The sequence below is a fragment of the Hemicordylus capensis genome, chromosome 9, assembly GCF_027244095.1.
Source record: "Hemicordylus capensis ecotype Gifberg chromosome 9, rHemCap1.1.pri, whole genome shotgun sequence".
Taxonomy (NCBI): Eukaryota; Metazoa; Chordata; class Lepidosauria; order Squamata; family Cordylidae; genus Hemicordylus; species Hemicordylus capensis.
In genome coordinates, this window is record NC_069665.1 from 20175334 (window position 1) to 20188585 (window position 13252).

The 13252-nt window shown below is 40.3% G+C and overlaps 1 protein-coding gene across 40 annotated transcripts in view; it reads right to left on the minus strand.

The window, feature by feature from the left end:
* ZNF536 (zinc finger protein 536) overlaps nt 1–13252 on the minus strand; it is a 658276-nt gene that overhangs the window by 405458 nt on the left and 239566 nt on the right. The window lies entirely within an intron of this gene.

Here is a 13252-nt window from a genome sequence, read left to right on the forward strand (position 1 = left end):
ATTTAATTCAGTAGCTCAAAAGTAAAGCTGAGAGATGCAGCCAGCTTATAACTTCTGGAGCATATTAACTTCTCCAACACCCCAGATGTTGAATAGGAATGGGAAATATGGCTCTTTCTCTCAAGCACTTACAAAGTGGCAATTTTAGAAAACTTATAATTCATTTAGTAGCATACTGTCCCTATTGCATATGGGCTTGGGGACATAGCTGACCTGTGGGTCACCAGAAGAAATACTGGACAATACCAGATATGCCAGTGTAGACCAGATATGTCAGCAGCTCCTGGTAAGGCCTGGCTGGTATCCATGGTCACTAGACCTGACTGGATGGCTTCCAGGCCATATGAGCTCTACCAATGCCTCCCTGTCCTCCTCCTCCTTTCACTGTCATTTTCTCTGCTGCTGCCAGCGCACGGCCCATTCTTGGCTCCCTCACTTGCCACACACAAAAACCCAGAATAGTCAGTCCCTCACATCATTCAAAAGGCCAGACTATGTGTTATATTCAATGTGTAGTTCAGTGCTCTGTGTGTGGTTTTTATTTTTTCAACTTAAAACAGTGATCAGGATCAGGACTGTGGTCAGGATCAGGACTGTGACATGTGGGTATTTACTGTAACCCTTTCCCTTCATGCCACGGTCCTGATGAAATTATAGTACACATACCCCAAGCAACTGGCCTTGAGGGCTACTTACAAAGCATCTACCTATGGGAGCTTCCCTTTCAAGGGAACATTTCAACATTAGCAACTTGAGGGGGGAATGTTGGGGGGGGGATGTTTTTCAGGACCACACATTAAGGATTCAAGATCTGCTTTCCACTATCTGAGGTCCCGATCCTCTTCCACTAGGTATTCCTCTTCTACTAGGTATTATTCCACTTGGTATTATTAAGCTGGGGGGGAAATACCCCTACAAAGGGTCAAATGATTTGGTTGTGTGGACTGGCTACAGATAACCTCTCCAGCCATTATAGGTGAACAACAACATAGATGCTGCCTTTGAGCTCTGCTCAAAAAATGAAGGTTGCTTCCTGAAGACACTCTTCATAGCACCTGCTGCTTTTGTTTGTCTGCTGGTATTAGTTACGATACAGCATCTGCACAGTGTGCAGTGGGGGAAAATGGCCAGAAAGTATTGGGAGGTGGTAACCTACAGTAGATACTATCCTGTTCCTGCAGCCATATTTTTACACCATTTATGCACAGTGCATAGGGATATGTGTTGTTTGAGACTGAAGCACTAGTATAGCTGTTGTTCCTGTCATGGCAAGTAAGGGGCTCAGGCTGCTTGTTCAAGGATCTGAACAAGAAGAGATAAGAGTATCCCAAATATACCAACATGGTCAGAAATGGGTAAAGCCCTTCATACGTAACATACAGTTTCCATGCCAAGGCTCATATCTGGAATATGCAAAGAAATAGTGGTGAGTGCTTCTGAGCATGAGCAAAGTGTTTTCATCTGTGGCTACGATGCAGATATTCCAGGACACAAGATAAACCTTCCATGTATTAAAGAATGTACACTGCAGTTCAAAATATACAGGAGGCCCTCATTTTTCGCAGGGTTACATTCCCAGCTGCTATCATGCAAGCAGAAACTGCAATCATGTAAACCTTGCACCTATGGGAATCTTTGAGTAAGGTTCCTCAGTGAAGAAAAGTGCTAAAAATTGAGTACAACACACAGTACCTTGGACCCTACAGCTCCTCCAGTAATAGCCCCCCAAACCACTATCCCAAGTGGTCTCCAGACTGACACATGATGCTGGTCAAATGCTCAATTTGGTCTTTTGTTTTGATCAGGGCGATGTTCAGTGGGTAGGGATTCCTGCCATCTCCCCATTGTTATGGATGGAACACCATCTGGTTAAGGTAGGACTTGCAGCCACAACCCACCTCTGCAGGGGTGAAAGACATATTCATTTGGCCTGCTCAGGAAGGTTTTTGGATCCAATAGGATTCCAAGAAGCCTTGGAAGGGTTTAGAGTGATTCTGTTAATGCTCTGGTGAAAACATGGAATAATGAACTCACTAGAGCAACAGACACAATCGCTCCTAAGCATTCTCTCCGACTTGCTTCTAAATCAGCCCCATGGTATTCGGAAGAACTACAGGAGCTGAAGCACAAAGTAGACGACCAGAGCACTAGTGGAGGAAGACTCAGTGCGAATTCAACAGATCGAAACACAGAGCACATCCACAGAGTGGACGGCAAAGAAGCAGTTCTTATCTGCCCACATTACTTGTGCAAATTCACGTCCAGCCGAGTTGTCTAGGGTTGTGAGGGGGCTAGTATGTGCCCCCTCCCCCTTGAATTTGAACTTGGAACCATCAGTTATTACCTATAAAGCCCTTAACGGCTTGGGTCCAGGGTATTTAACAAACCGCCTTGTTTGTCATGAACCCAGCCGGCTATTAAGATCATCTGGGGAGGGCCGGTTACAGTTGCCACCAGCTTGTTTGGTGGAGACTCAGGGCCAGGCCTTCTCTGTGGCTGCCCCTGGGCTTTGGAATATACTCCCTGTCAAAACAATAGCACCCCCATCGCTGATTGCTTTTAGGAAAACCCTCAAGACACACCTGTTTTCTTAGGCTTTTAACTCATATTAATTCCAAACTGTTCAATTGTTTGTACTCTATGAAGTTGTTTTAACTTTTTAGTCTGTGAAATTGTTTTAATAGTTTTTACTCTGTTGTATATTTGTTGTTTCAAACTGTGCACCGCCTAGAGATACACACACTATATCAGGCACTATATAAATATTATTATTATTATTTATTCAATTTCTATACCGCCCTTCTAAAATGGCTCAGGGCGGTTTACACAGATATAGATAGATAGATAGATAGATATTAATAATTATATATATATATATATATATATATATATATATATATATATATATATATATATAATGGATCCCTGTCCCCAAAGGGCTCACATTCTAAAACGAAACATAAGATATACACCAGCAACAGTCACGGGAGGTACTGTGCTGGGGGTGGATAGGGCCAATTACTCTCCCCCTGCTAAATAAGAGAATCACCATGTTAAAAGGTGCCTCTGTGACAGGTTAGCAGGGGTTATGATATGATATGATAGATAGATAGATAGATAAATAGATAGATAGATAGATAATCTGGAATTGTGATGGGAGAACCTGTGTAAAAGTACAGTCTCCTTTACTTATTAGAGAGTAAATGCCTCTGTTAAGAAATGAAGGCTGGGGAACCCCTAAAATCCCAGGAAATGAGATCTGCCCTGATCTAGACAGACAGCCCTATTGAAGACCCAGATTAAACCAAATCATACTGTCATATAACACATGATATATCCAAAATACGTCTAAAGTATTATTTAAGTGGAAAAGTCAGATATATTTAATTAAAATTGACCAGAATCTGTCTCCCGTCTTTCTGCTTAAAAAAAAAAAAGGTCAATTCTTCAGCTAAATTCAAAGATTAAGTATGATTACAATTTCTGTAGAATGTCTAGCTTTTCTGGAATAGACTACCGTAGCCATCAAAATATTGATAGTCATTGGTAAATTACTTCTGGTGTTTAATCAATGTTATTTTTTTATCATCCAATTTTTCCTTCAAGTCAGCTTTGAACACTAAAACTACATTTCATCAAGGTTGGTAAAATGTTTAGAAAGGAACAGATGTCAGAATATGGGGATTGCCAATAACACTGATGGAATCCAGTAATTTCTTTCCTGTCCAAAGGCAAAAGAATGAAGAATAATCTCAACTGTATACAATAATAGAAGATTTACTGCAACATTAATGGCTATAAAAAAATAAAAGTACATAAAAGCTATCTACATTTTTTCAAGCCATCACTAAGGGCAGTATTTTTCAATTTAAGGCAATTTTCACATCAAAACAAAAGGGGCTATGTATTTTTAAGTCTTAAATATCTATAAACTGCAGCTGATGCTACAGACTAATGTATTTGCTGTTTCCAACTAAAGACAATTGAGCAGGGTAATAATTGGTGCTAAATCTCCAAAAATGTAGATGCAATCTCTTCTTTAAGAGTTCCTCTGCTAGCTGTTTGCAGATTGTACCATTTACATAAGAGTTGGGTTGAACAAGCAACATACATATAGATAAAACCCCGAGGACTTCATTCTTATAAAACTGCCCTCTAAAAATCTGCCCTTCAATTTGCAAACTGAATTTTCTGCAGACTATTCTTGGAAGCCTTTTGTGAAGAAAGAAGGGGGAAAGTGACTCAAAGCAAGGACTAGTTAATCACAATTTTGCAATCATCCTCATATTGTAAAATTCAGATTTCTAACATGAAATGTTGTTTAAAGAAGAAACAACAAGGAAAACTCCTTGAAAAGAGAGGGGGAATCAGTAAAGGACATCATTACAACCTAGTTTTGCAATAAATACAAAACACATTTAAGATCGAGGAAATGGATAATAGGGACAATTCACCAAGTTTCTGCATATATATTATATGTGTAAGAAGCAGCTGGAGGATGTGAGTGGGGGAGGAGGAATTCCAGGCATCTAGCAGTCCAACTGTGCATGTAGTTCTGATCCCAGGACTGAAATCTATAGTCCCATTAGTCCTATTAAGCAACCCAAACAGCCTGCCACTGACCTTCACATGGTCAACATTTCTCTATGGATAGTACATATATCTTGTATGCATTGCAGAGCCCCCCTTTTGGATGGGCCGGTATAGAAATGAAATAAATAAATAAATAAATAAATTGTACATAGGGTATACTGAAAAACCTGCATCTTTCCATGCACTCTTTGGTCATGTGAACAGGGCTTATGGCATACTGCAGATTACCCACTACTGCATTTGTGGAATAACCTCTCCCTTGGGTTTAGGGGCACTCTCTGTAGGCACTACCTCCATCTCCAGCTAGTCATCTGTTTCATGAGGGTCAGTGTGTAGGGAGTGCATGTGAACCATGCTTGCAGATTTTAGGGCTGGGGCCAATGTTTACAAAGATCTGCATCACACCACATTTTGGACACATAATGACCTATAGCAATAGCAATAGCAATAGCAATAGCACTTACATTTATATACCGCTCTATAGCTGGAAGCTCTCTAAGCGGTTTACAATGATTTAGCATATTGCCCCCCAACATTCTGGGTACCTATGATAAAATCCTGCTATACTTTTAGTACCCATAAATGTTAATCTGGAATATCCCTTTTAAAAATCCCTTAATTTTTAAAGGCTTCAAAGTTTATGGCATTACCAAAGTGAGCCCTGAACTATTTCAGTGAAGAGCCTTCTTGGAAGGAGGAATTCCATATCCATATGTGTTCCCTAGTGATGGAGACTGCTATTAGTTCACCATTTATGAACTAAGCATTGAGGTGCAATTATTCCTAAAAACATCTAGAACAATTATTCACATCCACAATCTTGGTACACGCCTATCTATGGGAGAATGATGAGAAGCAATGAGTACTACACACAATTCTAAGTACTACAGGAATTCTCAAATTAAATTTTCTGAAGCAGTTCAATCATTCAATTTAGAAGACTGATGATTTATTTAAGTTTCTTTGGCAGGAAACTTGCAAAAACTTTTCTTTATATACATAATGTATCATCCCACTGCTTAGCAGAACTATTACAAGAAGTAATATTTGGAGTCTAAAACTGATGTACCAGAGGAGGTAAAAGGTAAAGTGTGCCGTCAAGTCAATTTCGACTCCCGGCGCCCACAGAGCCCTGTGGTTTTCTTTGGGGTTGCCGGTTCAAATCCCTGCTGGAACTATACCAGAGAAAAGCTATGTTAAAATCTGTTACTAAATGTGGAGGGGGGTGGGGTGCGGGGAGGCAACCAATTCATGCTTTTAGACCCTCTGCCCACCTTTTCCCCACCTTGCAAGATTGGGATTGTATTAGCCAGTTTGGAGCTTATATAACTTCATCGCATTGCTAGGCAAAGTGGAATTAAAATTACTTCTTTTTACTTCTTTTTACTGGTAAAATTTAGTATTAAAAATTGAAAGACATTCATCTATTTATTTTGTCTTATCATTTTGCAGGAGCACTTGCCAAAACTGTCTTTTTCAAAGCTCACAGAGATATGCTGAAATTCATGTAAAATATTTTTCATTATCAACTTAATTACAAATGACAAGAACTTTCCTTTGGAATTCAAAAGTAACAATGTGTGTCTTGATGACTGGCCCGCCATTCTGAGTCCTTTCGGTATGGACACAAGTTACAAACAGTAGAAACCCTGTTTCCATTATGCTGCTCTTCACAAAGGTCGAGTTTTCTTACTTCAAACATTCCGTGAGTTGCTTACACTGCGATTCAGGAATTTTGTGTAACATTGCTCCTCAAAGCAAATATTTATATTGGTAAATGCCTCTAAATTATTACACGTACACAGGTAGCCTGTATAGTTGGAATGGGTGGGAGAGGATGCTTGTGTTTCAGATGTCACCATGCAACACAGATGCATTTAAGGCTATTTAAAATGAAAAAACGACGACAGATAAGGCATTGCTAGTGGTGCAGCTGGAAAATGCTTGACTAACAAGAAGGTTGCCAGTTCGAAACACCACTGGTACTATATCAGGCAGCAGCGATATAGGAAGATGCTGAAAGGCATCATCTCATACTGTGCAGGAGATGGCAATGGTAAACCCCTTCTGTATTCTACCAAAGAAAACCACAGGGCTCTGTGGGCTCCAGGAGTCGAAATTTACTTGACAGCACACTTTAGCTTACCTAGGAAACTACATACATACAGTACGTATGCAGGCTGACATGATAACTTCAAAATACATAACCGATACAAGCAACCTTGGTTAGGATGATGATGCTCACTTAAGATCAGAGGCTCTATATTTGGAACTAAGATGGCCGTAGTGATTCTGTAAGGCAAACTAGACTTCACTTCTGCAATACATAAAAAGGTCACCCTTTTTATAAGATACTAGCTCATGCCCTGCCCTTGTGACATATGACATCACTGTCCCAGGCTTCCATGGAACATAGGAACATAGGAAACTGCCATATACTGAGTCAGACCATTGGTCTATCTAGCTCAGTATTGTCTTCACAGACCGGCAGTGGCTTCTCCAAGGTTGCAGACAGGAATCTCTCTCAGCCCTATCTTGGAGAAGCCAGGGAGGGAACTTGAAACCTTCTGCTCTTCCCAGAGCGGCTTCATCCCCTGAGGGGAATATCTTGCAGTGCTCACACATCAAGTCTCCCATTCATATGCAACCAGGGCAGACCCTGCTTAGCTATGGGGACAAGTCATGCTTTCTACCACAAGACCAGCTAGGGAAGGAGCCATGCCAAACTTCTATTAATTCCACTTGATGAATGCTGGATGCAGGTTCATGTGCAGTCCTGGCCATCCACTGATGTCTGTATGGATTGTGGGAGCAAAGGAAAGGCCCTTCTCAACTGTGGTGCTCAAGGTGTGGAAGTTCCTGCCCGGAAGATCCATCTAAACCTCTTGAGTGGTCTTCTGCCACAATCTGAAGACATTTTTGTTTGACAGGCCTTTGATCGGATCTCTATTTAGCCTCCCTCTGGTTGTTCAGTCTCTTTTGACCTGTTGAGGCAATACCTGTTGTGTGTGTCTTTAAATGACAATATCACTGAAATTGCTTTCTCTTAGTTTACAGTATCACTTCTTTCAGACCCTCTAACAATTAGAGATTAAAATGGGAATGTTCCTGGGGATGAGTGCATGGGGTAGAGACAGAGTTTGGCAGCCCAGCAGCATGGCCTAGTGGACAGTGTTGAAACCAACAGAATCCATACTCAAGTAAGGCACAAGAAAAAAGCCACAATTAAAAATGCATGCAAGCAGATGGTTCCAGATGACCCAAAAAAAAGAAAGATTAAGCACGCCACACACTGCAATGGAAACTTTGTCTAGATATACACTCTCTATTGCACTTACACCATTTAGAGAACACTATGTCACATGTTGCGCAGGCTTATGTCAGCATTTTCAGTCAGCCCATGCACGGAAAAGAATGCAAGTTGCACTTCAGTGCCAGTGCGCAACTTGAAATTTAAGGAAGCCAGCAGCACCTTAAATGCATGCAGCTCTACAGGCATATCAGAAATGCCAAATTAATCCGGCACAACATTTGGCCAACTGGTCCTATTTTACAGTACAGGACCACAAAAAAACAGCACTACATGACTACAGAAGATCAGTCAATTAATCTGGGCAGAGAATTATTAATCAGGTAATAGTTAATAATAAACAGTAGGGATATGCACAAATTGATGTTTTCTGTTCAATTAGTGCCAGAATTGATTCACCTCTTTTGTTTTGTGTCCTGATCTGTGCCCCTGAATCACCCCAGATTCAATTTGGATTTGATTCTATTCTATTCAGATTTTGATCAATTCAGCCACTTATAAAGGTCATGGGGGCACCAGATTCGGGTGATGGATAAGTCCCCATAGGTGACATCCACCACCCAAATTTCAAGGCAGTGGGGCACTTGGTTGGTATTTAATTATTATTTTTAGTTTTTACTGATTTTTTTCCACCATAGAAAATAATGGGGATTCAAAGTTACCCTATACTAACCCTAACATGGATCCTCAGAGAGAGAGAGAGAGAGAGAGAGAGAGATTTGGCGGCAGGGGAGAAGCTAAGCTCTAGCCCTTGTTGAAGTAGAGTTATGGAGCATAATGTGCGGTCACTATTTTCAAGTGTTTGGATTCTTTGGTGTCTAATAACTTTCCCTCATAATGAATCCCTATGACGAGTCATTGCACACCTTCATTTCTTCTTTTCATTTTGACCCCACTCTTTTGCAGGTGGGGGTTGGGAATTAGTGGCATCCCATGTGCTAATTACCCCCAACTCACAAGCCACTGGGTACTCAGTTTATATTTTAGGAATTTTTGAGGTGTTTAGATTCTAGTGTGTGTAATGAATCCTCAAAGGGATTCATTATGAGGAAAGGGTATTAGACACCAAAGAGTATAAACACTTGAAAAAAATTCTTAGAACATAAGCTTAGCACCCCACTGCCTTGCAGGTGGAATGGGTGTATAGTTGGCACATGGCAATTGGCACTGTCCAAAGACAGTCAAAATGAATAGAATAAATGAAGGTTTGTAATGAATCCTCATAGAGATTCATTGAGGAAAAGTTATTATACACCAAAGAATCCAAAGACTTGAAAAACAGTGACTACACATTTTGCTCCATAACTCCACTTCTGCAGGGCTGGAGCTTAGCTTAAAGAAAAAATGAAAGCTGGGGATCTGGGGAAATTAATAGGAGGAATCCAAATCTTGAATAGATTTGAATTGAATCTGGCACAATTCAATTTGGTTCTGAATCTAGCCAATGGACCACAGGGCCAATTTGTTCTGTCTCCAAATCAGCTAGATTCGGGTACAAATCGATTTGTACCTGAACCAATTTGCACATCCCTAATAAACAGTGTTTACCATTGATCAACTGTAGTGTTTCCTCTCAGCACATTTAGAATGAACAATCAGAGTTTACAGAGTGATGGCACATCCCCTGTACAAACTGAAGTCCCTTCTCCACACTCTTCAGAAATTACCCCCTCCCATCCATTGCCAGCAAACTTCATGAAGAAAACAACACATATATTCTGCTTGTCTTCACACAACAATACACTCTTAGTTCTCCCTCCTCCTTCTAGCAATAAAAACAGGCACTACTTTTTTCATAACTCTCCCCATGATAGGCAAGCTCTGAAAACTCTTCAAGTACTGAGAGAGAGTCCCAATCCATTCCATCCCTGGTTCCTTTCAGTCCGATGTCTAATTCCATCTTTCACTGCATCATTTCCTTTCAGAGCAATATGTTTCCTGAGGCTCTGTACAAGAGAACCGAATGTACAATAAGTCCCCACACTAAAAAGGCAGGTGTCATGGACACAATAAACTATAATAGCACTTCCAAACTGTGGAAGAATGTTTAATACATAGATTGCTTCCCCAATAGCTTGCAATGGCTCCTCTGGAACTATTATGCTCTCTTAGGTCGCTCTAGAGCCATATATGCACACTAAACAGGCACACAGAAAGTCATTTAAGAGACTGGTGATTAAAAATAATAATAATTGCTCCATACAAGACAGGGCTTCAGTAAAGAGAGAAAAACAATTACAGGGACTTCATGGTTCGAAATCTGGTAATTTTAATCACCTCCATAGTGGAGAGGAATTGCAGCAGCTTTGCTGTTATCCCTGTCTTACCTCAAATCCTCATCACTGACCAGTGTTGCTAAAATCCACTGGGGGGCCCATCATCTGTAGTCTAAAATCAGACAACTTGCACAGGTGAAGAATGGAAGCTATGCAAGCATCTCAGCATAGCACTAGGATGTACCCATCACCACCTGTCTTTACCTGCAGATTCCTGAACATTGCTGGGATGATGAAAACCTTGGAAAAGACACCCAGGGCTGAGACTAGTGCAAATAGAAGCATCCAATACAGATAGTTTGAGCCATCCTAATGGAATCACAGGAACCTCAAATGAATTGGATGTTCTGAAAATACAACATGGGACTAAGCAGGCCGCTAAAATGGAAGAGCATTAATCAAGGGGTAATAATTATTCAAGGAGTAATCATCAAGGGGTAATATGCTCCCAAAGAGCAGTCCTAATTGGGCTGTAACTTTTTTCACCAACTCGTGTTTCAGAACACTATTCAAGGACAGACTCATGCAGAGTGTATTATAGGAGTCCAATCTGAAAGTGATTAGAGCATAATTACTGCTAGATCACAGGAAAGGTTACATACAGTTGGTGTGTACTAACTGAGGTTGCTAGAAGTTACTCCTCATCACAACCAGTGTACCCTGTAACAGGGATTCTCAGACATTGTTAACTACAACTCCCATAATCCTCAGCCAAAGGCCACTGCAACTAGGGATGCTGAGAATTGTAGTCAGAATCATCTGGGAATCCCTGTTACAAGGAACACGGATCACAACTGCCACTTGACCTCCTAAAGAAGCCCAGAATGAGAACCCCCAGCCTGCAAACAGATCTTTTAAGAGGAGTGTGATCCGATCAAGTACAGGCCGAATACCTATTCCCAGACTTCTTGTACACCCAACCAACAGCATCATCATGTTTGGATTAAATTTTAGCCTGTTCCCCACCATGCAATCCCATACAGCTGTCAAACACCCATTCAGGATTTCCACTGCCAACTACCCCAAAACCCAATAAAAATGAAAGATTCCCAGGACACGTGGACAATGCCACCTTTGTTCCCACCCACATTTTCCATGAAGCCCATGTCTTAACCCTTTAGTTCTCATCCCCAACTAAAACAAAGCCTAAGTCATTGTGGCTGCATGTTCATCCCTTGTTACTTTTTCCTTGTTACCCTCTCATTCCTGACATCTCCAGACCATAGAGCCAATTTGTTTCTATGAAGCCATTTGGGCATCCCAACAGCAGAGAACCACCAGCTCTTAAGATCAGGTTCATGCCACCTACTGGGTAACAAGTGTAAACCAACACATCCAAGATAAATGAAGCTCCAGTTTACCTTTTTGTTTTGTTTTGTTTTGTTTAACCTCTCTTGTCTTTTCTCGTATTCCATTCATTTCATATTCTTTCTTTTTAAAAAAACCCTACAACAAATCTGGCAAACTTCTTTGCAGGTATGGACATTTCCAATCTGGAGTGATTTTTGAAGGCTGAGCTATATAACCGTATACTAAATGAATGCAAAAAGACTATCATTGAAATCTTTAATTACACTGCAGTCATAGCCTATACTGTATTCTTATTTGCAGTGTGGTTGAGGGGAAATTATAGATCTTTAGGGGGTAATTTTTATGAAATCTATTGGGGGGGGGGAATGGAAAGCATCAAAAGCGTCATTCCGCATCAGATAATGAGAAATGTATTTTTCCTAACCAGTTTCTAGCCACTGCAAGCTGATGATATGACTGTTTTCTTCTGGCCCATTATCTGAGCACTTGAACCCTGGATAACAATGAGTTCATACAGAAGGAAAGTGCTAAGCTTTAATTGTATGTATTTAGTCACGCAAACAGAAGCAATGGCCTGAGAATGGCTAGTTAGCCGGTGACAGCTTTTAGCTTTAGAACTGGCTCTGAAAAGCTATTACAAATTGTACTGATCTGTTCAGGGCCATGGCAGGGGAAAAACAAACAAAAAAATTACCCCCCTAACCTGATTGCTGAAATAAGTTTTGTTTTGTTTCTTTTAATATATAGATATAGATATGCAATTCTTACCACCCGCTAATTTTGTTCTAGTAAACATCATTAAAAATTTGAAGACACTGGAAGAATGTGCGGTTTATGTTAAAAAATTTCTCCCTGTCAATCAATTCTGCATGTCTGCATGAAACTGATGATCACATCATCATGTTAGTTTGCCTGACTTGCTCAGCACAAAGAAGGTGGGAACATTTTCTCAAGCAGGGATGTCAGCACTTGAAAAATCAATCACCATCTGGGCTCATTTTCCAAAAGGGAGAAAAACAACCCCTGGTTAAGAATACACTAGAACAAATAAGTTGAAAATGTTTGAAAATAAACTGCAGGGTCAAAGAAACTTCATAATAAAATTGAAAAGAAACACCACCAAAGCTTTCTGAAAGACAACCACATTGTGCTTAGGTACATATTCTGCATCAGAACCTTGATTCTAAAAATAAAACAAGCACCTACAGACTAAGGCCGTGTGAATTGCATGCAAACAAGTTTCTTTAAAACCTAAGGGGTTCTTTTCTCTTAGAGAAGCTTTCCAGATATTCTGTATGTGATTAGTGTTTTTATTTGAAATGGATAAGCCTCCTTACAGCATAGAATATAAGAAGAATACTCTTTAATTTGAAAAGTCCACTGAAACCCACAGAAAGCACATCACAGCAACACAACATTCCTTACTTGTGAATTGGCCATTCCTGGCAAAACATAATGTCAACTGTGCATGACTTTTCTTTTTGCTCAGGAGGAGTTCCATTAAAATATGAAACATGAACATACAGCAGTCGGTGTAAAGATATTGTTCTGACTTGATTAATCTTACATTCACACAATGCCTCCTTAAGCACTTTTAGGGTTCTTCCAGCTCACCCCAATTCTGAATCTCATTGTACTCATATTGTTTTTTTGGGAGGACTCCTGCCATAAATAATGTGCTGCAGTGGATAAAAGTTTTTTAAAACTACCAAGAACCAGGGTTGCAAATGCTATCCCACACAATGAATAACAATTAATCAAA